At 39.4% G+C, this 24990-nt stretch overlaps 1 long non-coding RNA gene across 1 annotated transcript in view; it reads left to right on the top strand.

Moving 5' to 3' along the window:
• The window catches only part of LOC133251462 (uncharacterized), a 169939-nt gene extending 152523 nt beyond the window's left edge, over positions 1–17416 (top strand). The window contains exon 6 of the long non-coding RNA XR_009737625.1: positions 16316–17416. This is a non-coding gene — a long non-coding RNA (uncharacterized LOC133251462). The remainder of the gene's footprint in view (positions 1–16315) is intronic.
• The last annotated feature ends 7574 nt before the right edge of the window (positions 17417–24990 follow it).

Raw genomic sequence — 24990 nt, 5'->3', positions numbered from 1 at the left:
AACCCATTTGTCACTTTGTTAGAATCTGCTAAATATCCCTCCAAATAAATTGTTCAACTCACGCTGTTCATCTTGGCAAAGTGGTGGCTCAGACAATAAAGAATCTGCCAGCAATGCAGGAGATCCCGGTTCAATCCCTGGGTTGGGAAGATTCCCTGGAGAAGGGAATGGCTACCCACTCCAGTATTCTTGCCTAGAGAATTTCATGGGCAGAAGAGCCTGGCAGGCTGCAGTTCATGGGGTCACAAAGAGTCAGGCATGATGGAACAACTAACACTTTCACTTTCTTTCACTGTGGGTAATGTGGATCATCTTTTCATATAATCAAGAGCTTTTGAATTTCCTTTTCTGTGAATATCATCTATTCTTTCCCTACTTTTGTAAGGAGTGTTGTTCTTTATCATTTATCATATATATGTTAGGGAAATGTGATTGATCATATGAATTATATTTTCCCAATGTGTCATTTGTCTTTTAATTTTGTTCATAGTTTATTTTGCTGTCTAGACATTTTTAAGTTTTATGTAGTCAAATTGTTCAAATACCAAGCCACAAAGGATTTTTTATAGACCGTGAAACCCAGTGGAATTTGCATCTTGGGTTTTAGATGTGTTGGGTACCAGAGGCCATTTTATTTCTCCCATTTCCCGCTATGGGAATGGGAATGTCTATCCTAAACTCATCCCTGCATTTTGGGAGCGAATCTGGTTGCATAAGATTACAGATAGACAGAAATTTTGTCCCTGGATGGATGAAACCCAGAGTCTCAGTCATGGTTGATTTAAATAATTTAGGTCATGAGATTTAGAGCTTTTTGAGTTGATAGTATTTGGATGAGATTTGAGATGAGTTGATGGAATGGATTAAGACTTTAGAAGATGTTGGGATGGTGTGACTATATCTTGCACATGTGATGGACATGAATTTTGAGGAGCCAGAAGGTAGATTGCGATGGGTTGAATAGTGTCTCTCCCAGATTCATGTCCACCTGGAACCTCAGAATATGACTTTATTTGGAATAAGGGTCTTTTCAGAGGTAATTAAGGTGAAGGTTGAAATGAGATCATACTGGATTAAAGTAAGCCCCAAATCCAACCCAGGGATTGAACTCCATGTCTCCAAGAGATAGAAAAGGAGACACAGAGAAGAAAGTGATGTGAAAATGGACGCAGAGCTTGGAGTGTTGCATCTGTAAGTCATGGGACACCAAAGATTGCTGACAATCACCAGAAGCTAGGAAAGTGGTATGGAACACTACCCTTAGACCCCAGGAGAAGTCAATCCTGCCAGCACCTTGATATTTTAGACTTCTGCCCTCTTGAGCTATGAAAGAATAAAGTTATGTTACTTTAAGCCACCCCATTTGTGGTAGCTTGTTATGGCAGCCCAAGAAAATGAGTAAATTCTTATTTAGAATATAGAGCTGGGCTTCCCTAGTAGCTTAGTGGTAAAAAATCTGCCTGCCAATGCAGGAGATGTGGGCTCAATCCCTGGGTTGGGAAGATCCCTTGGCAAAAGAAATGACAACCCACTCCAGTATTCCTGGCTGGGAAATCCCATTGACAGAGGAGCTTGGAGGGCTAAAATCCATGGGCTGGCAAATGAGTTGGAAATGACTTAGCGACTAAACAAAAACAAAGAGTTGGCACTGTATGGAAACACTGAGGGATGGCGTTTAAAGTCAAGGTAATTTGTACTTTCAGTCATTCAAAAAATATTTACTCCCTAAAGATTTGAACTCCTCTTTGGTGTATATCTTGTAAATACTGGGATAAATCATGTGTGTGTGTTTGTGTGTGTGTGCGTGTATGTATAACAGTATACTCACATCCTGAGATGCCCAGGTTGAGAAGGGCAAAAAGATGCAATGAAAGGCAAAAGGATGAGATGGTGAGTCTTAGGAAATACCATAATGAGGGCAAGCCTGAAAGAAGAGTTGAGGAAGGAAACAGAGGAGTCTTTGGGGACACAGAGGGAAACTGATGGATCTTTATCACTGAGGCCAGGAGGGGAATGGTTGGTGGTGGAAACTGCAGAAGGAGCCATTTGAATTGGGAAGCATTTTGGATTAGACAGTTGAGGTCATAGATGACTTAAAAGAATGGTAAGGGCCTTTAATGTGTTAAAGTGTCATTTATCTGAAATCTCAGAACTAATATCTTCCTCACAGGTTATTGTCTTTTATTATCTGTTAATTCATTGCCCAAAACCTAAGCCAATATTGCTCCAGTACAGGGGTACAGTGAGAAACAAGAGGACATGGTCTCTGTCCTCTTGGAGCTTAAATTGCATTCAAAGAAACAAGTATTAACCAATAAAATTATGGAAAGTATTGTTTTATTTCACCTGCAGCAAGTGTTATGAAGGAAAGTGTGTTGGAAACATATGAAAGACTGTTCTCAGGCATGTCTTGCTCTTTGCAGCCCTATGGACTGTAGCCACCAGGCTTCTCTGACCATGGGATTTCCCAGGCAAGAACACTGAAGTGGATTACCATTTCCTTCCCCAGGGGATCTTCACAACCCAGGGACTGAACCCATGTCTCCTGCATTGGCTGGCAGATTCTTTACCACTGAGCCACCTAGGAAGCTGAAACAAGGCCAACCTCGCCTAATTTTCTGGGGGAACTAAATGAAGTAGCTTTGTCATGAGAGCATGTAGTTAAGATGTACCAGCTGATACTAAAAGAAATCTAACATTTTTGCTTTAAAGCTGAAGAAACTTAGGCCCAGAAAAGTTTAGCGATTTGCAATGTGTTGTTAGAAAAGCTAGGATTATAATTTATATTTCATTTCTAGTTAGTGTTCTTCTCTAGACTATACTAACTCCCATAAAATACTCACACACACACACACACATACATGCACACATGCAAGTGTGAATCTATATCTATGTCTCTATATACACATATATGATGTATAATTTATGTTATTAAAAAGTAAAATTTATGAAATGTGAGTGAATTTAAATTTTGGATTGCACCCATACATGAAGAAAACATTGTATATAATCCCAGCTCTTTCTTAAAATAATTTTTATTATTTTTTAGCTACACTGTGTGACATGCAAGATCTTTATTCCCCAACCAGGGATTGAACCCATGCCCCATGCAGCAGAAGCATGGAGTCTTAACCACTGGACTGCCAGGGAAGTCCCAATCCCAGCTCTTTACCTATATTGTCATAGGTTACCCAGATTCTTCCTAGAAATGGATGAGTTATATATCATTAACTATAGAGTGTTTCTTTCATTTGTGGCATGGGGATTCTCAGCTCCTGAGCCTTTAGGAAATGCTTCATTGATGCTGTTACTGTTATTGGGGATGTCTGTGTCACAGGCTTCCCTGTAGAGCTGGAGAGGATTTTTGTGGTGAGAATGTTTTATTTACTTGACATCCCTCACTCTTGGTAACTCACATGATTCAATTGCCGGGATATCAGTTAAGACTCTCCACAGGCCAGCCAGGGCCTCCTCATGCTCAGCAACGAGGTAGCTCTCAGTAGCATTTGCAGCCTCTCCTCTGAGTTGGGGCCACTCGGGAAATCCATGTTTATGTGTACAGACAGTGCATTCTCTTCACTATGATGCCCTCCTGGATACCGTGTTGAAAAGAAGATTGCAAAACAGCAGGCTTAATTTTCCCAATAATGTTATCACTGATTCTTTGTTGCTAAACAAGGTTTCTACATCAAATCAGTCAAGAGAAGGACCAACAGTAGGTCTAAAAAGCAAAGATACAGCTATTCATCACCACTAGAATGTTATGCTTACTTTCAAATCTAGGAAAGAAGTCATAAATACATTGTGTCCGTTGATTATTACCTGGGACATCTTTTGCTATAAATAATATATGCTGGACATGAAATTTTACCTATGTCATTCAGTTCAGTTCAGTTCAGTTGCTCAGTCATGTCTGACTCTTTGCGACTCCATGGACTGTAGCATGACAGGCCTCCCTGTCCATCACCATCTCCTGGAGTTCATTCAAACTCATGTCCATTGAGTCGGTGATGCCATCCAGCCATTTCATACTCTGTCATCCCCTTTTCCTCCTGCCCCCAATTCCTCCCAGCATCAGAGTCTTTTCCAATGAGTCAACTCTTTGCATGAGGTGGCCAAAGTACTGGAGTTTCAGCTTTAGCATCATTCCTTCCAAAGAAATCCCAGGGCTGATCTCCTTTAGAATGGACTGGTTGGATCTCTTTACAGTCCAAGGGACTCTCAAGAGTCTTCTCCAACACCACAGTTCAAAAGCATCAATTCTTCGGCACTCAGCTTTCTTCACAGTCCAACTCTCACATCCATACATGACCACTGGAAAAACCATAGCCTTGACTAGATGGACCTTTGTTGGCTACATAATGTCTCTGTTTTTCAATATGCTATCTAGGTTGGTGATAACTTTCCTTCCAAGGAGTAAGCGTCTTTTAATTTCATGGCTGCAGTCACCATCTGCAGTGATTTTGGAGCCCCCCAAAATAAAGTCTGACACTGTTTCCACTGTTTCCCCATCTATTTCCCATGTAGTGATGGGACTAGATGCCATGATCTTCGTTTTCTGAATGTTGAGCTTTGGGTCAACTTTTTCACTCTCCTCTTTCACTTTCATCAAGAGGCTTTTGAGTTCCTTTTCGCTTTCTGCCATAAGGGTGGTGTCATCTGCATATCTGAGGTTATTGATCTTTCTCCCGGCAATCTTGATTCCAGCTTGTGATTCTTCCAGTCCAGCGTTTCTCATGATGTACTCTGCATAGAAGTTAAATAAGCAGGGTAACAATATACAGCCTCGACGTACTCCTTTTCCTATTTGGAACCAGTCATTAGGCTGACAATATTTTTCTTACTGTGGAAAGGCAGAAAGCAAATGAATTTTGAGACCAGGTGTATTGAGTATGAATTTTGGCTTTATTAACTTCTAGCCCGGAGAAGGCAATGGCACTCCACTCCAGTACTCTTGCCTGAAAAATCCCATGGATGGAAGAGCCTGGAAAGCTGAGGTCCATGGGGTCGCTGAGGGTCGGACACGACTGAGCAACTTCACTTTCACTTTTCACTTTAATGCATTGGAGAAGGAAATGGCAACCCACTCCAGTGTTCTTGCCTGGAGAATCCCAGGGATGGGGGAGCCTGGTGGGCTGCCATCTATGGGTTCGCACAGAGTCGGACACGACTGAAGTGACTTAGCAGCAGTAGCAGCAACTTCTAGCCAGATCACTTGGAAAAGTTACATACTGTCTTCTGAGACTTCTTTTCTTCTTCTGTATACTGGGAATGATTTCTGCATTGAAGGCATATTATGAAGATTAAAGAAAGTAAAGAACATAAAACACCTATCACAGTGCCTAATATTGTTGACATTCAACAAATATTAATTTGCTTAAGTCTGCATTTTCCCTTAATTTTTCAAATATAGAAGATCTGGAAGATAGTTTGAATGACTCAGATCTCTGACATAAACTACTTTGATAATTTTGAATGTTGTGGGAAAAATAGTTTGAAACATACTAAGCCAGTTGTTTTTTTTATTTCAAGCTACCCCTACTAGTTTCTAGACTTTTTATAGCCTATGATTAAATAATACAAAATATGATAGGAAACTGTTGATTTGCACAAAGGAAAAAACTGTTAATTTCCTTATGAGAGGGAAAATATTTCTTAAATATGGGTTTTACATGTAAAGAGCTAAGCCAGGAAAATCACCGCATAGATTTTATGTCAACCATGAATTAGAAGAATGAAGATGAGAAATAAGAGCAACTCCTGGGGATGAGTGGTATATTAAAACCTGGATTGAGGGTGGGAGACATATGGAAACACCCCAGAAGATTTGGGGGATACCCTGAAACAGGTAATAGATGCAAGGAAGTAGCATGGGAAGGATATAACCTTCATATTTGGCAAGATGCATGGCACTTCTATCCAGGTGGCAGAAGAGTATAGAGAAGCAATGCCAAATGGAGATGCCTAGATGAGGGGGTTGGGTATGGGAGGAACCCTGATGATTTCAACTTGGTGAGTGTTTCCTGGAGCCCCAGAGAGAAGCATTAAACAGCTGAGTGCTTTGACAGACCAGAGGGACTGTGGTTGAACAGTTTACTTGACATCCCTCACCCCTGGTAACTCTCATGACTCAATTGCCAGGATGTCAGTTATAACTCTCTCTGCAAGCCAGCCAGGGTCCTAGGTGGCAGGGGTTTGGCTGAGAAGGTCGTAGATCTTATCTCATGATCAGATCCGTAGTCAACGGACATCTATAGTGGATGCCAGTGCCTTGCCCTCAAATCCAGTTTGAGGAATCACGTTCAGCTGAAAGCAGTGGAGGGTGCCCAGAATCTGGGTCAAAAAGATCACTTAAGTTCTGGATTCCAGCCTCCAGTTTTGATATTCCTCACTCCCTAACCCTAAGATGCTATGCTTGCTCCCCTTCCCCATGCACTGCCGATGCCTCCAAGATGCCACTTCAGGACAGAAGGCAAGTGGAGAACCTTGAGTGGGGTGAAATAGTCCTGGTATGGAAACTGAATTATATTGATACATTGTTTCAGCTTTCAAAAGCAGAGACATTACTTTGCCAACAAAGGTCCATCTAGTCAAGGCTATGGTTTTTCCTGTGGTCATGTATGGATGTGAGAGTTGGACTGTGAAGAAGAATTGATGCTTTTGAACTGTGGTGTTGGAGAAGACTCTTGAGAGTCCCTTGGACTGCAAGGAGATCCAACCAGTCCATTCTGAAGGAGATCAGTCCTGGGTGTTCTTTGGAAGGAATGATGCTAAAGCTGAAACTCCAGTACTTTGGCCACCTCATGCGAAGAGTTGACTCATTGGAAAAGACTCTGATGCTGGGAGGGACTGGGGGCAGGAGGAGAAGGGGATGACAGAGGATGAGATGGCTGAATGGCATCACTGACTCGATGGACGTGAGTCTGAGTGAACTCTGGGAGTTGGTGAGGGATAGGGATTCTGGGCACCCTCCACTGCTTTCAGCTGAAGGTGATTCCTCAAACTGGATTTGAGGGCAAGACACTGGCATCCACTATAGATGTCCGTTGACTACGGATCTGATCATGAGATAAGATCTACGACCTTCTCAGCCAAACCCCTGCCACCTAGGTGTGCTGCGATTCATGGGGTCACAAAAAGTCGGACACGACTGAGCGACTGAACTGAACTGACTGAAGTTCAAATTTAACTAAATTTCTGAAAATATTTTTTAGAGAGGAGGATGATTTAGAAAGAAAATTAAATTCTGTTAGAAAAATAAAGAAATATCCATTCCTGGACATTTGATTTTTTGAGTACGATTTTTGTACCTGATCCAAACACAGGACTTCATCCCTTCTAAGCTGATCAGCAGGAAGAGGACATCCAAACCCTTCATTAGTATAGCACGTAGCATCTTTTTTGCTTACTTGCCTGTCTCCCTACTAACATGAAGGAACCTGAGGCCAGAACTGTATGCTGTTCATTTTCACCAGTTTGGATAGAACTTGGTATATGACAGGTGCTCAATAAATATTTGTACAGTCATTTAGCATAACTGGTTTTATTTTTGACACATGAAATGTGCTTTTTCTAAAATAACTGTTAGGAATCTTTTGCGTGGTCTAACTGTACACAAAAGCATCTGTAAACAAATACATTAAAATTAAACCAGAGGCCTATTTTGAGAAAGGCTGGAATGAATGGAGCAAAGTGACCATCTTGGGTGAGCAGTGAAGTTTCTAGAAATCAGAGTGCTTTTAATAGAACAAGATTGCATACTGCTACGTTAAACTTGAAAAAAGCATTTAAGCTGTGTTAAGCCAGATGTCATCTGATACTAGATTTTAATATAGACCAGAATTGTCGGAACTAGCAAGTATAAAATATCTAATTATTAAAATTCAGAAGTTCTGTTTGCTAAATATAAGTGCTTTACAAAATACAGTAGGCAAACAGCTGGTGGAACACATCTTTTTGCTTTGGGTGAAGTAATATCTGAGTGTAAGAGGTGAGCTGATTTGAGGAACAATGTAGAGACACCACTGAGTGACTGAGCATACACACACATGAAGTAAAGAAGAGTACAGGTGGTATGCTGCTGCTGCTGCTGCTAAGTCGCTTCAGTCGTGTCCAACTCTGTGCGACCCCATAGATGGCAGCCCACCAGGCTCCCCCATCCCTGGGATTCTCCAGGCAAGAACGCTGGAGTGGGTTGCCATTTCCTTCTCCAATGCATGAAAGTGAAAATAAAAGTGAACTCACTCAGTCGTGTCCGACTCTTAGCAACCCCATGGACTGCAGCCCACCCAGGCTCCTCCAGCCCTGGGATTTTCCAAGCAAGAGTACTGGAGTGGGGTGCCATTGCCTTATCCGACAGGTGGTATAGTTATGGCAAAAAGCACATCGTTAGTACTGAGATCACAGAGCTTTGGCATACACAACATTAACTGTTTTTATTAAAAAATTCAGTTATTTCCCAGTTGACTTATTTTGAGATGGATTAGACAGAAGGGGTGGATTGCCTGCTTTGGAATTTCCTGGTTCTCATCAGAGGGTAATTCATTTTGGAGCAAGTCAAGGGGCTAGAATCCTCATTTCTTAGATGCAGAGTTTGGACTGAGTCAACAGTTTTGAGACTGTACTTCTTAAAACTAGGGTTCCGTGCTTCCCAATTTGCCCAGGGCAGTCCCAGTTTACATCTGTTGTCACACCACAGTTATTAATGGAGTTTCTTTTTGTGCTTTAAAGTGTCCTGGTTTGGCAAAGTATCATACGGCCCCTTTACTTGGTGTCAACTCGAAGCACTCCAAGCTGTGGTCCAGGGCTGGGCACCAGGGAACTGAGCAGGTGCTGCTCAGGAGTCCCCGTTTCACATGGAACAGTTGTGCTTTTATACGGTAGGTTTTTTCCTGAGATCTCATTTGAGCGAAGAAAAGAGGAGGATTACAAAGATAACAAATAAAGATGAAAACCTCACAAGATGAACTTCAAGTTCTTTTCTCCTCTAGCTCAGTCTGACATTCAGTATAGTCAGTCTGCGGGGCTCAGTCTGGAGATTCATAAATGAACGAAAGAGCGGTGATTTACATCACTGTATGCAAAGTCTTAGGAAACAGCAAGCTAACTTTCTGCTTTACCATCAAGGAGGTGAAATGACAGAGCATTGTCGTTTGGCTTCCTACTTCTTTTGATCCCGGGGGTCATCAGTACCAACAGACTGAAGACGTGTGCAGAATATCAAGGTCCTTCCTCCACAGTTAATTACTCAGATAACATGGCTTTATGAGACTGAGATAATCTTAATCTCATGACTTCTTTGACATTTCACATTTCCTTTTAAACATCATTATATAAAACTGTATCTCCTAGGCCACAGGGCATAAAACTGGGGTCATGATAACAACAGAGGACAGTGTGTCTCTGGCTCTGCCCCTCTGTCCTTTTTTATGGAAACATCAGTTCTTTTCAACTTTTCTGTATTGTTTTAGGAGTCCCCAAGACTGACTCTTTAGATGGCCGAGTAGAGTCTGCCATTTCTCTTGCTGAGTTGATGTCTGGTTGCTGCTGAACCTGTTGGAGGCAGTTATGTTACCAACAGGGCTGGAGTGGAAAGAACATCTGCATATCAGATACTGGGTTCTCCTCACACAGAGTCACATACACAAGTACAGAACTTGGGCTCTAGCTTCAGATTGTCTAGAACCAAATCCTAGTTTTGCTTTGGTGGTTATCCAACTTCTCAGATGTCAGTTTCCATGGGGAAAACAATGATACCTGCTGGACTGGACTGTTTAAATGAGATGATCATATAGAGTTTAGTACTTTGCCTTCCTTATATGTTACTTATTTCTCTTATTACCACTGTGATTTTAATTCACTTTCTCCATCCTTCTCCAGACCACTTCTCATGAGACTTTTTAGTGTTCCATGTAAGTAACTTTCCAGCAGACCTGTTGTACAGTTCTTTCCCTCAAATCCTAAAGAAAACACAACTTAGGCTCCAACGGTGTGTCTGCAAAGAATGGATTAAATTACAGTCATTTAAAAGTTCAGTTATGTATTTTAAAATGAATTTTATTTCACTTATTACATAAATTATCTTATTTGTTTATATGATTATACAAATGGTACAAGCACATGATACTTAGGCAATACAAAAACATTTCCAAAGAAAAATGGACCTCACCCTCTCCCTAGGTCCTCAGTCTCACTGCCTCGAAGCAACTGCCTTCAGCAGTTTCTTGAATGTTCTTCCAGAAATGTTTTATGTAAATATACTAATGTACATGTGTAATTGGAACAGGCCTGGGTTTGTTCCATTATTTTGGTATAACAAGTATCTTAGTTGCCCAATATGAAGATCTGTAGTAAATGAAATCTGTATTGCTTGAGAGATTTGCCTTCCTTAGGGTGGTGTGAGACTCTTAGGAGCTTAAAAGGTATGGAAAGTAGGGGAGGCTGGGTCCTAATAACATTGCAGGTGCCCACTTGTGACTCCTGCTGCAACTGCTCCATGCTGCTGGCCAGCACTGATTCTCCAGATGGACTTGGAGGGGGCCCTCATCCCGTTTCTCTGTATTGAGCCAGGCTTAGCTGCAGAGACCCTCCCGGCTTCTCTCAGCAACAGTCTATGATCCACAGACATTTAACAGTCAGTATTTCAGAAAGTTCTCTGTAAAAAAACTTCTGAACTGCCATAATACTACTTAATCTCAGATAGGCTATCTCTCAGGTAGAACTTTCCTTCTCTTTAATGCTAAGCCTGAGCTCCCATCCCTTCTGGAAACACTGAAAAGGATCCCCTACATGCCTAGAAAGGGCTGGGTGTTTTTTCATCTCCTAATCCAACAACTTTTGATTTTGACTGTAAAACCAAGAGCTACTGAAAACCCTCTAGAGCAAGAATGCCCTAAAATCCTGTCTGTGAGAAGAAATATGTGTTGGCAGAGCAAGGAATACAAACACAGAGACACAGTTATTTCCTTCAAGTAGTTTACTGTCTAGCATAGAAGAAAGACAAATGGAAGATTTTAAACAGTGGGCTAAGCATCAGTGTAAAATATGCCCAGATACAATGAAACAGTGAAGATCTCTAAATTAGATTTGCAGAACATCTTGGAAGCTTTGTGGAAGAAGTGATGATTAGGTGCAAAATTTTTAAAACATCATTTAAAAATAAGGCATTTTTGTATAGCATGAAATGTTTAGACATCAGAGTTATTAAAACTATAATATATAAACTTGAGCTGGCATTCTTGGCTTTACCATTTGTCAATTCTATGATACCAGGCAGGTGATATACACATTAATTTAAAGTTTTGCTTCATTATCTATAAAACAGTGATGAAAATAGAACTGACCTCATTTTTTATTGTGAAAATTAAATAACATAAAGTACATACAGTTCTTTAATCTAGTTTCTGGAACATATTTGTGTGTGCGTGTGTGCTCAGTTGTGTGTTACTCTTTGCAACCCCCTGGACTGTAGCCTGCCATGCTCCTCTGTCCATGGGATTTTTCCAGGCAAGAATACTGGAGTGGGTTTCCATTTCCTTCTCCAGGAACATACTTACTATTCAATAAAATTTGTCATTTTATTGTTAGTATTGTTTCACACATTAATCAGTATATGGGTCTGATCAGTTTTTCTAAATATTTGGCCCTCTCTATATTTTCAGAAATGTTACAGAAAGGCTTGGTCCTTTTATCAGGGGAGATCTTGGGGTAGAGGTCGCAGATGCACTGGGGTATGTGAGAAATCCGTTAGAAGGTGCCAGAGAGGAGGCTCTGTGGGACTCTGGATGAATGCCAGTCAATCATGATTTTAATCTGGAAACCTCCCTATAATTTGGAAATGAATCTGGAAACCAAGGTGGGAAGGGGTGGGACTGCTCTGGGATTTCAGCAACCCTAAGTACTTCACATCTCTTCCCAGCTTGAGTGCATGGCAACATCAACAATGAGGCAGGCACCTACCCCACCTTCTCTGGACTATCTTCTCCATCTCCAGAAAAACACAAACAGAATGGAAGGAAGGAAAAGACACAATGGGCAAAATGTTAGGAAACACTTTCCTTTTAGAGTTCCTGGCAGCAAGCAAGTTTTTCTGTTTTGGGGTACTGTTATTTGGACATTTAAAATATCATAGGATCATAGAATGAAAACTTTATGGAGATCTGACAAGACCAGTTCATCTACCCATTTTATTTTTATTTATTTATTTTTTTGTGTGTGTAATAAAGTTTTATTAAAGTATAAAGGAGATAGAGAAAGCTTCTGACATAGGCATCAGAAGGGGGCAGAAAGAGCACCCCATCTACCCATTTTATAGATGAGGAAACTGAGGCCCAGATGAGGAAATGAAAAGAATCAAAGTGGATGAGACCTGGAATCAATTATTCAAGGGGTTTCTAGAAAGAACAAAAGGCTGAGTGAGGACCAATGGGTGATGATGTCAGGAGACACAATTTATTAAATAAAGAAGGTTAATTAATAACTTTCAAAGCTGCACAGAGATAAAAGAAGGACACCCTGGGAGGCTAGGCCACCACCCAATTGGAGTGTCTCAAAAATTAGAGGGTGGAAGTGGTGAACAGAGAAGAGGAATAGTGGGTCTGATGACCTAGGAACATGTTCAACCCTGAGCTTCTCTAAAAGCAGCCAATGACAGTTAAGATTCTTTTTATTTGGTGACCTAGTAATTTACATCTCAGCAAATTCAGTAGATTTCAGATACTTTCAGTAAATTGCAAATTAACTTACCTGTGTTTCTGACTTACTCATGTTCTAGAGGTGGAAATAGTAGAGAAAGGCATATGGAGTTCAGACACATCACCAATTATTTTCTGTATACCATTAGGAAAGTCACTGCCTTAGTCTTTGTGTCCCAGTCTGGAATTTCACATGATGCATTCTGCATAGAAGTTAAATAAGCAGGGGGACAATATACAGCCTCAGTGTACTCCTTTCCCAATTTTGAACCAGTTCATTGTTCCATGTATAGTTCTAACTGTTGCTTCTTGACTTGCATACAGGTTTCTCAGGACACAAACCTGAGGGTGCCTGGTGGTCTGGTACTCCCATCTCTTTAAGAGTTTTCCATAGTTTGTTGTGATCCATACAGCCAAAGACTTTAGCGTAGTCAATGAAGCAGAAGTAGATGTTTTTCTGGAATTCCCTTGCTTTCTCTATGATCCAATGAATGTTGACAGTTTGATCTATGATTCCTCTGCCTTTTCTAAACCCAGCTTGTACATCTGGAATTTCTCCGTTCATGTACAGCTGAAGCCCAGCTTAAAGGATTTTGAGCATTTCCTTGCTGAAATGAGCACAATTGTATGGTAGTTTGAATATTCTTTGGCATTGCCCTACTTTGGGATTGCAATGAAAACTGACCTTTTCCAGTTCTGTGGCCACTGCTGAGTTTCCCCAAATTTGCTGTCATACAGAGTACAGCACTTTAACAGCATAATCTTTTAGGATTTTAAATAGCTCAGCTGAAATTCTGTCAGTCCCACTAGCTTTGTTCATAGTAATGCTTTCTAAGGCCCACTTGACTTCACACTCTAGGATGTCTGGGTCTAACTGAGTGACCACACCATCATGGTTATCCAGGTCATTAAAACCTTTTATTTACAGTTCTGTGCATTCTTGCCACCTCTTCTTAATCTCTTTTGTTTCTGTTACCACTTCTTACTGTTTTGTCCTTTATCATGCCCATCCTTGCACAAAATGTTCCTTTGATATATCCAGTTTTATTGAATTGTTCTCTTGTCTTTCCCATTCTATTTTTCCTCTGTTTCTTTGCATTGTTCACTTAAGAAGGCTTACTTATCTCTCCTTGCTATTCTCTGGAATTTAACTCAATGCAGGGCACAGCTAGAATCTTAAATGATTCATGTCTTTCATGTGTGCACAAATCAGAGATAATCCCCAGGTTTCCAGGTGAGAAGTTTTCTGTAACTGGGAGGGAGCTTGCAGAAAAATGCAGTACCTGAAATAAAACATTTGCTGAATTGATTTAACAGCTGATGAGAGATGACAGAAGGAGGAGTCAATGAACTTGAAGACAGAGCAATAGAAATAACTCAATATGAAGAACATAGAAAAGGACTAAAAATAATACAACCTTTGTGATTTTTCAGGATCACATCAAAAAGATGAACAAATATATAAGTGGAATCTTAGAAGGAAAGAATTAAGGAAATAAAACAAAATAATCTTTGAAGAAATAAATGTACAGATTCCAGAAAAACAGTAATCCCAAGTAGGATAAATATAAATAAGATCATAAGTAGGTACATCATAATCAAAATACTGAAAACAAGACATGAAATATGTCTGAGAAAAGTGGCACATTCCATAAGAGAATAACAGTACGATTCATCTCAGACTTCTCACTAATAACGATGGATTTCAAAAAAGAGTGAAACTACATCTGAAAGTGCTAAAAGCAAGGGTGGGAAGGTGGTTTGGGAGAAAAAGAAAATATAAACTTCTCAACTTGGAATTCTGTATCACTAAAAACGTCCTTCAAAAATTAAGGTGAAATTAAGATGTTTTCAGGAAAAAGAAAACTAGATAATTTATCACCAGCAGACCTACACTTCAAAGAAAACCAAAAAATGTTTTCCAGGCTGAAGGGAAATCATACCAGACTAAAACATTGTTCTTTCAGTAAGAAAAGAAGTATATCAGAAATGATAAACATGTAGGTAAATATTTTTTAAAAATTATTTTCCTTCTACCTAAAATTACATATGACTATTTAAAGGAAATATGTTAGTGAATTGTGGGATGGAAAACACTTATATTGTAAAATCTATGATAACTATAGCAACCAATTTTGGAGATGGGTAATTAACTGTATATGGTTGCAAATTTCTTTCATTTAACATAAAGTAACACAATATGAAGTGACTTAGCAACAACAGCAACAACAACAACACAATATTACCTCTAAGCAAACTGAAATGTTAAAAATAGATGTCGTAGGACTCCTCTGATGGCTTCGTCTTCCAATGCAAGGGGTACCAGTTCGATCCCTGATCAGGGAGCTAAGATCCCACATGCCTCAGGACCAAAAAACCAAAACATAAAGCAGAAGCAGTATTGTAACAAATCTGATAAAGACTTAAAAAAAAAAAAGTCCATGTCCAAAAATGAAACAAAACAACAAAACAAAATATATGTTGCAAACCCCTAGAGCTATCACCTGAATAATGAAAATAAAATAATAATAATGCAAACACATATAGCTAAAAAGTCAACAGATAGAATGGAATTCTTAAAAAAATATATAAACTAGCCCTAAGAAAAGCAGGAAGGGAAAAACAGAAGAATAAAAGACAAATGAAACAAATAGAGAGTAAATAGTAAAACAGTAAGCCTAATTCCCCATCAGCATGTCGACTCCGGAGAGGCGAAGACCATGTTCATTTTTGTTCATGATTTATCTGAATGAGTAGGTGAGGGAGTGAGTGAAAAACCATATGCTCTGAACAACTCCTCCCGTCCCGGGGTCTCCTCTATGACTTCTTGTGATAAACAGGGCATTTGTTGATGTTCTATTCACCAGAAAGTTTTCAACAAGTTTCAGTGTGTGACTTTTTGAGTAAGTCTTTGAAATGTGTGGAAAGACATGGGCTGAAACTTGAATTGGATAATCCTTCATGTTGAAATCAGTCCCATTTCTCTACATGGGATTTCTCTACATGGGAACTTGCTGTAGAAAGGGTGTTGCCTAAGGCGGTCCACCAGGGTTTGGTGGGTTACTTTTGCTTTTGATGTGAGACATAACTGTTGAAAAACTAAAAACAAATAATTTGACTATATAACCAATTTTGATTTGGTGGGGATTCCAACTGTAGGGAAAAGTAGAAAGACTCCAATCAAGTTCAAGGATTTCATAGAGTGAAAATGAGAAGTAGGGATCCTTCTAAAGACTGAGATAGTCTAAATATTTCTGAATTTTTAAATTTCTGAGTTTAAATTTTTAAAATTTATGACATTTAAATATTGATACTTCAAGATTTTTTTTTAGTACTCTAAGGGACTCTTATTTTGAGGACAACGCCTATTTGATGAGTTTCCACTGAGGATAGTTTTCCCATCAGAAGTGGTGTAGGAGTAGAATGAATGACTAATACATTTTACAACTATTTATTGAATATTGATTGTGGCCACTTAAGATTTTAATTTTTTTATCAACTGAAAAAATATGACAAATGGGGGGACTCACTTTAATAGAAGCTACGTATAGAGAGGAACAGATTGGAAATGGGAAGAGGGTCCTTATTCACCAGTTATTTATGTAATGTCTGCTTTCTCAAAGGAATTTTGGAATTCAACAGGAGACCTGCGGTCATGAAACCTCATTTCAACTCCCGCTCTGTGACTTCCCTGGTGGGTCAGTGGTAAAGATTGCTTGCTAATGCCGGAGACAAAGGGTAAGTCCCTAGGTCAGGAAGATTGCTAATGCCGGAGACAAAGCTTCAATCCCTAGGTTAGGAAGATCCCCTGGAGAAGAAAATGGCAACTGACTCCAATATTCTTGCTTGGGAAATCCCACGGACAGAGGAGGCTGGCGGGCTACAGTTCGTGGGGTCGCTAAGAGTCAGACACGACTGAGCGACTGAACGACAACCGCCACTTAGCAGCATGTTCCCCTGAAACAAGCCGCGTGGCTTTTCTGAGGCTGGGCTTTCTTCTCTGTAAAGTGGAAAAGTAATTTTTATAACTTAATTTTCTACAGAAAAATGACCTTTTCCTCAGACCTAAGAAGAAATGAGAAATTAGATGTGAAACAGTGTAGTGCTAAGTGAGTATGAGAATAATCACAACCAAGAAGAAAAATGTAAAGGAAAAGAATTACCTTTAAAATTTATTTGCTCTTTTTACTTTTATGGAGTTTGACGCAACACTAAATGGTTTACGTGTTTCATTTTGATATCTTCCATATGCTTTTGTTAGTAATAGTGCCATGTTAAACAGCAAACCAGTCAGTAATACACCCAGATGCATAGGGAACTAAATATTCAATAAAGGTAGTATTTAAAATCAGTAGAAAAAAGGATTATTCAGTGCACAGTTTGGGGAGATATAAAGTTCAATTCTTGCCCATATAAATTCTATAAGCATATAAAATTTAAATTTAAAAATGAAATCATAAAAATACTAAATGAAAACGTTGATATATATCTTGCTTGGAGTGAGGAAATTTTTTCACAGAAAGACAACAAAACCTAGCAGCTATAAAATGTGTGATTCATTTACTCATACAAAAACTTGCTACACAGAAAAATACATTGCAACACATAAGAAAGAAGAGATGCTTTTTTTCTTTCTGTTAAAGAGCTATAACAAGTTTGGAAGAAAAACAATGAAATTGGATAAATGATATGAACAGGAAATCCACAGAAAATAAATAAAATGGATTCTAAATGTATAAATATGTTCAACCTCATTCATTATTAAAGAAATGTAAATGGAAACAAATGGAAACACAGTTTTCCCACTCATAAGGTTGACAGATATTGAAAAGAATGGAAGTGTAGCAGAGATTCACCTTCATATGCTATGTGTGAGAGTCAGTTTGGTGCAACTTCTTTGAACAACATTTGACAAAATCTGCCAAACTTCTACTTTCCCTTCCCTTAGACAGCAAAGATATCTATACATGATCATTTACGATAATATTTTTTTAGTAACAAGAAACTGAAAAAATACCTTGATTGTTCATTAGTAGGGAATAATTAAAAATTTATGGAACATCTGTATAGTGGAAAAGTGTGAATCCAGAAAGGAAGACTGAATTAGAGCTTTATTATAGCTCTAAGATATATTGTGATGAGATTAGAGCAAAATCCTAAACAACAGGTATAGTATTTTGCCCTTTGGGTTATAAAGAAAAAAAACATTTTTGCATATTTATATTAGTAATCTCAAAGGAATTAAAAGGCAGCTACTCAACAAATGTTCTTTAAATGGATTAATTCATTTGCTTTAATCTATGACATAATAGGCTCTGGCTGCCTTTGAGGAAGCCATGCTTTTCAAGGCTTAAATCTCTCAGAATTCCTCTTTATTAGTTTTTAGTGTGTTCAGAAGAATCCTCACACACACACACATTTGTATATGCTTTCCTTTAAATGATGAATAAACATGAGGGAATATATCTGCTAATGAATTTCTATAAGTAACAATTAACAATCAATGGACCTTCTAGAAATCAAGACTTTTCCAACTGTAAATGACATAAGCTAAAACCAAACTATCCTATGCAAAAGAGGGTATTTATAGGTCTTGCTTTATGCACAGCCATATTGAGAGGCTCAAATGATGTCATCAAAGCATGACTTTTCTCCCCTTCTTTCAGCTCTCTTTTTTTTCCACGGTTTGATTTCATTCTTTCCAAATACAGCAGGTGGGCATCTTTCATCTGTGGGGCTATAGGCTGTAAGCAAACTTGGGTTCACATTGTTTTACTCCTTGAAACTAGAAGGTGAAGTAAACTCTCATTCTGTTCCAAAGTAGAAGATCTCAGGCATGGACTTGGATTGATCCAGTTGAAGTTGGACAGACAGGGGCGAGGTACTGCAGACTCTGGGCTGTTGACAAAGACTACCATGACTAGTAGGGCCACCAGAATCACATAATTCAAATCACATATTTTCTTACAATGGTTCCATTCAAGTGGACCTATTGAGCATTTTTCAGCACTGTTGATTAGGTTACAAGCCATTCCTTATAGATATAACATGGTAAATGCGAACTCACAATTCTTTTCATGAAGGTCAATTGGTATGTGTTGAGAAATAAAGAGGATCACTATCTTTTTTTCTCTCTTAATAGCTTCTTCCTTATATTGGCTAAAAATAAAAACCTGGACTTTGGTCCAAATCAGGGTTTTCAACAGAGGCACCTATTTGATGAGTTCATTAAGAGATGGATCATATTTGACAGGCTTGCTGTTGTGCCCCAGAACCTGGTACATAGCTTGGGATATAGTAGTTGCTCAATGAATATTTGTTGGGGCAAAGAAGGAAGGAAGGGAAGAAAAGAAAGAAGAAAGGGAAGGAGGTAGGCATGAAGGGAACTGGTCTAGCAACATACAAGGTTAGATGCTCAATGAAAATCTTTTGACTTTAATGTGAAACTTTTGATGCTAAGATTCATGGGTAGTCTTATCAAACAACAAAACTATAAAGACTGAAATAATTTTTTTTAATTTAAATTTATTTTAATTAGAGGCTAATTAGTTTACAATATTGTATTGGTTTTGCCATACATCAACATGAATCTGCCACGGGTGTACATGTGTTCCCAATCCTGAACCCCCCTCCCACCTCCTTCCCCATACCATCCCTCTGGGTCATCCCAGTGCACCAGCCCCAAGCTTCCTGTATCCTGCATCAAACCTAGATTGGAGATTTGTTTCTTATATGATATTATACATGTTTCAATGCCATTCTCCCAAATCATCCCCCCCTCCCTCTCCCACAGAGTCCAAAAGACTGTTCTATACATCTGTGTCTCTTCTGCTGTCTCGCATACAGGGTTATCATTACCATCTTTCTAAATTCCATATATATGCGTTAGTATACTGTATTAGTGTTTTTCTTTCTGGCTTACTTCACTCTGTATAATCAGCTCCAGTTTCATCTGGCTCATTAGAACTGATTCAAATGTATTCTTTTTAATGTCTGAGTAATACTCCATTGTGTATATGTACCACAGCTTTCTTATCCATTCATCTGCTGTAACTCCTGCAGCTCAATTCCAGAAAAATAAATGACCCAATCAAAAAATGGGCCAAAGAACTAAATAGACATTTCTCCAAAGAAGACATACAGATGGCTAACAAACACATGAAAAGATGCTCAACATCACTCATTATCAGAGAAATGCAAATCAAAACCACAATGAGGTACCATTTCACGCCAGTCAGAATGGCTGCGATCCAAAAGTCTACAAGCAATAAATGCTGGAGAGGGTGTGGAGAAAAGGGAACCCTCTTACACTGTTGTTGGGAATGCAAACTAGTACAGCCACTATGGAGAACAGTGTGGAGATTCCTTAAGAAACTGGAAATAGAACTGTCATACGACCCAGCAATCCCACTTCTGGGCATACACACTGAGGAAACCAGAATTGAAAGAGACACGTGTACCCCAATGTTCATCGCAGCACTGTTTATAATAGCCAGGACATGGAAGCAACCTAGATGTCCATCAGCAGATGAAATCATTTTTAAGCAGAGATTGATAATAGTTAAGGTGAGAGAAATAAAAAGTGTGCCTCATATATGTATTTTATTTAGCATTTGGATTCTCAGGAACATTCATTTCATTTTTAATGGTTATGCCATTTTAGTGAATTTTCCAAAGCATGTTATTCTCATTTTTGGTTACCTACACCATCAGGAACTCTGTCCATCTGGACAATGAAATTGAAGCCAATGCATCACCACTTACCTTGCCCTTGGATGAAATACCCAAGAGATATCCTGAGAGTATTTTGGGCAGAGCTTACAGTGGAAACATTTAGATAGCATTAGGAGATAGCACATAATTTGCAAACTATCAAGTATGGAAATATAGACAAATTCCAATAGGTGTTATGAATAATGGGAATGGAATTAGGATGGCTATGGACTGGAACTATTGGCAATGAAAATATTAATAGGATTTGGAGTAGTTGAGAAGAGTTCATAAAGAAAAATAACAATGGGGAGGCAGAGTCAAGAGCACCAGGAAAGACAGAAAGGTACAGGATGTGCTTGGGACCCAGTAAAGGAATTCCAATTGCTGGAGTACAGACCATGAGAGAGGAAAGCAAAGCAGGCATAATGGGCCAGGCTCAGAACTTGCATGTTAAGGAGAGATGTTTGATAGCCACGGGGAAGCTATTGGAAGTTCTTGAGTCTAGGACTGACATGAAGAAAGTATGAAAGGAAGATTAACTCTGTGTTGGGTAGATTAAGAAGTAGACAGACCAAAAGCAGGAAGGATTGGAAGGTATTTTAGAGCTGTGACCACAAAAGAGTGGGCAGGTAGTTCTATAAGAGATACTACCAGGATGATTTTTAACCTTGAGATGCTGACCAAGCCCTTTAAGGGAAAAGAGAAGTATTATGGTTCCCAGTGTTGACACGTATCTTTTAGTATAATGTTGTCTATGTGTACACTAACATAAATGTAGGAATAAATTGTGTCTTTCATGGCTTGGAAACAGCAAAACAAAGTTATAAACTAAATGCAAATAAAATTACAAAATAACTACAGTTTGGGAAGACAAATTTAATTAGGTGTAAAGGGAAGTTCTGTTTAACTGAAAATAATTCTCTATTTATACCTGCTCTGACAAGGTCCTTTGAAGTTTGACTTGTCTGTACTCACTTGAGTCTCAGATCTCCCATCACAGGTTTTCCATTTGCACTGTTGCAAAACTTTTGTTGTATGAAGTTCTGTGATGTCGTTAGACTTTCATTTGCTGTGAACAAATCACTTATTTATTAAGATTTCTCATTTTTTTTCATTAGCCATGACAACTAACTATATCAGGCTCCTCCATCCATGGAATCCTCCAGATAAGAATACTGGAGCGGGTAACCATTCCCTTCACCAGAGATCTTCCCAAGCCAGGGATTGAACCTGGGTCTCCTGCTGATTTCTTATCATCTGAGCCACCGGGGACGCATTGTATTACTTTGGAGCCAATGCCAATTTGCTTATAAACACAACAAATATAGGCATTTAAATCTCATAAGGTAGTAATACAGGTGACCCAAGTATTAAAAGTGTTTGAATGGTTATAAAAGTCAAATGAAAAATTTTAATTTTATCATAGGATGCCAAAGAATGTGTGGATCTCTGAAACTCCACTGAGAAGTAGAAAACCTGTAGAAAGGTCTCCTGGGCCTACAGCCTCTTTCTAAGGGAGCTGCCTTTTCTAAACCTCTGCTGCTTAAGTGACCATGTCCTGTGCCTTATCACCCATTTGCCTTTCTCCACCCGCACCCTCTCTGGCCACTGTGGGTTGGGTCAGGAAGGGAGGGTGCACTTGAGCCAAGGATATGCAATCCACTGGCTGGTCAGTAGCCAGAAAGTTTTAGACAGCAAAAAGAGAGTTGGCTGCATTTCCTCCCTCCCACTTCTCTCCCCGAAATATGGAGAGAATTTGCCGGTTGAGAACACATATAAATACAGAAAGGTGATGTCAAAACAGGACTAGAGACCTCTGTTGCCCATGAACAATGTGTAGTTATGGAGAAATGGATATCATGAGTATTTTGAATCACTCCTCAATTTCCAACATCAATATATCCAGCACAAGTTAGGTTAAGCAAAAAAGGAAATGTATTGCTCCAAGGTAGGAAAGTCAATCATTTCACTTGGACCAAGTTTTTCTCCTCCCAGGAGTTCTCCTTTCCTCTATGATTGCTTCATTTCCTGATACTATGTGATGGTAAGAAGGAAAGTGAATATACCTCTCCACCAAATAAGAAAAGTCTTCTTGTATTTCATTAACTCTAACCAAATCTATAGGTCCATCCCTGAAGAAATTAATGGGACCTAGTATTGTGATTCACATGCCCCATCCTAAGAGTGATGAATGGTGTTGTCAGATCTTCTTGAAGTACATGGACTGAAAACAGCATGTTTTCCAGAGGAGAACTAGAAGGGTGGAGGTAAGTTTAAGAACAACATTACTTATCCACTACACATCCTTTCTCTGCACCCAGTTTCTTTGTAAAATGGTGATAGGAATCCTGCTCTGCCCTCCACTCAAGGCAGTTGTGAAAATAAAGTGAGGCAGTGTGTAAACACATTTGTCAACTATAAAATACATACAACATGAAGTAATATTTCTTTAAAGGATTTTTATCCCCCCTTGCCAACATCTGCTGGATCATTGAAAAAGCAAGAGAGTTCCAGAAAAACATCTATTTCTGCTTTACTGACTATGCCAAAGCCTTTGATTGTGTGGATCACAATAAACTGTGTAAAGTTCTGAAAGAGACGGGAATATCAGACCACCTGACCTGTCTCTTGAGAAATTTGTATGCAGGTCAGGAAGCCACAGTTAGAACTGGACATGGAAAAACAGACTGGTTCCAAATAGGAAAAGGAGTACATCAAGGCTGTATATTGTCACCCTGCTTATTTAACTTCTATGCAGAGTACATCATGAGAAACACTGGGCTGGAAGAAGCACAAGCTGGAATCAAGATTGCTGGGAGAAAGATCAATAACCTCAGATATGCAGATGACACCACCCTTATGACAGAAAGTGAAGAACTAAAAAGCCTCTCGATGAAAGTGAAAGTGGAGAGTGAAAAAGTTGGCTTAAAGCTCAACATTCAGAAAATGAAGATCATGGCATCTGGTCCCATCACTTCATGGCAAATAGATGGGAAACAGTGGAAACAGTGTCAGACTTTATTTTTCTGGGCTCCAAAATCACTGCAGATGGTGATTGCAGACATGAAATTAAAATATACTTACTCCTTGGAAATAAAGTTATGACCAACCTAGACAGCATATCAAAAAGCAGAGACATCACTTTGTCAATAAAGGTCCAGCTAGTCAAGGCTATGGTTTTTCCAGTAGTCATGTATAGATGTGAAAGTTGGATTATAAAGAAAGCTGAGTGCCAAAGAATTGATGCTTTTGAACTGTGGTGTTGGAGAAGACTCTTGAGAGTCCCTTAGACTGCAAGGAGATCCAACCAGTCCATCCTAAAGGAGATCACTCCTGAGTGTTCATTGGAAGGACTGATGTTGAAACTGAAACTCCAATACTCTGGCCACCTGATGTGAAGGGCTGACTCATTTTAAAAAACCCTGTTGCTGGGAAAGATTGAAGGCAGGAGGAGAAGTGGATGACAGAGGATAAGATGGTTGGATGGCATCATCGACTCAATGGACATGAGTTTGGGTAAACTCCTGGAGTTGGTGATGGACAGGGAGGCCTGTCGTGCTGCAGTCCATGGGGTCACAAATTGTCGGACACGACTTAGTGACTGAACTGAGCTGAACTTGTCAAATACACAAGAACATAATCAAGCTTCCTGGGTACTCCCCACCCTATTGACAGCAGATTCAATTTTTCTGGGACCAGTTCCTCTAGCAGAATTCCGGGATATTCCCCTTATTTTATTTTGGGCAGCATTTGTGTGTCATAATATGCAAATATTGCTATTTTAATGGCAGCTGCTAGAGGTTTATAGGACTTCCCTCGTGGCTCAGATGGTAAAGAATCTGCCTGCAATGCGGGAGACCTGGGTTCAATCCCCTGGTCAGAAAGATCCCCTGGAGGAGGGCTTGGCAACCCACTCTAGTATTCTTGCCTGGAGAATCCCCATGGACAGAGGAGCCTGGTGGGCTACAGTCCATGGGGTCACAGAGAGTTGGATATGACTGAGCGACTAAGCACAGCACAGCACAGCACAGAGTTTGATAGAGTCATTAATTTTAATAGTCTGAAGGTTTTCTCATTATCCAGAGTCGTTCACTTCACAGCTTAGAAGACATGTACTACTTTCATTTTTACTGGAGTTTGGGCTGGCAGACAATGGTCGTAGCTCCAAAGAGGAAGGGCACTCTAAGAAAGATGACAGCTTCTGCATATTAAACGCTTCCTTGATTTTGAAATGTACGTGATTCAGAGAGCCAAAGAATATTACATTCTTTGTGTGTATTCTTTGGGACAGTGCACAGTTTGATGCAAAAGTTGTTAGGGTAGTTTGGTATTTAGATAAGCAACCCCTCCCGAGGGATGGCCATTGACGAGAGGGGCCACAGATTTGGAGCCCAGAAAATACTCTCATGAGGCAACAATGAGAGCTAATCAACAGGACCTACTTGCTGGGTTTCTTTGATTAGAAAACTGAGCCCAGATATGCCTTAAAGAAGCTGTAAAATAAGGCATAGATGGAACAATTCTAATAAGACTTTGTCTTCTAAATTGGAAAAATGTAGGTGAACTTCTTGAATTCACATCACTG

Source organism: Bos javanicus, chromosome 7, assembly GCF_032452875.1.
Source record: "Bos javanicus breed banteng chromosome 7, ARS-OSU_banteng_1.0, whole genome shotgun sequence".
Lineage (NCBI taxonomy): Eukaryota > Metazoa > Chordata > Mammalia > Artiodactyla > Bovidae > Bos > Bos javanicus.
Note: the sequence above shows the minus strand (reverse complement) of the source record. Positions and strands in the feature narration are given on the sequence as shown.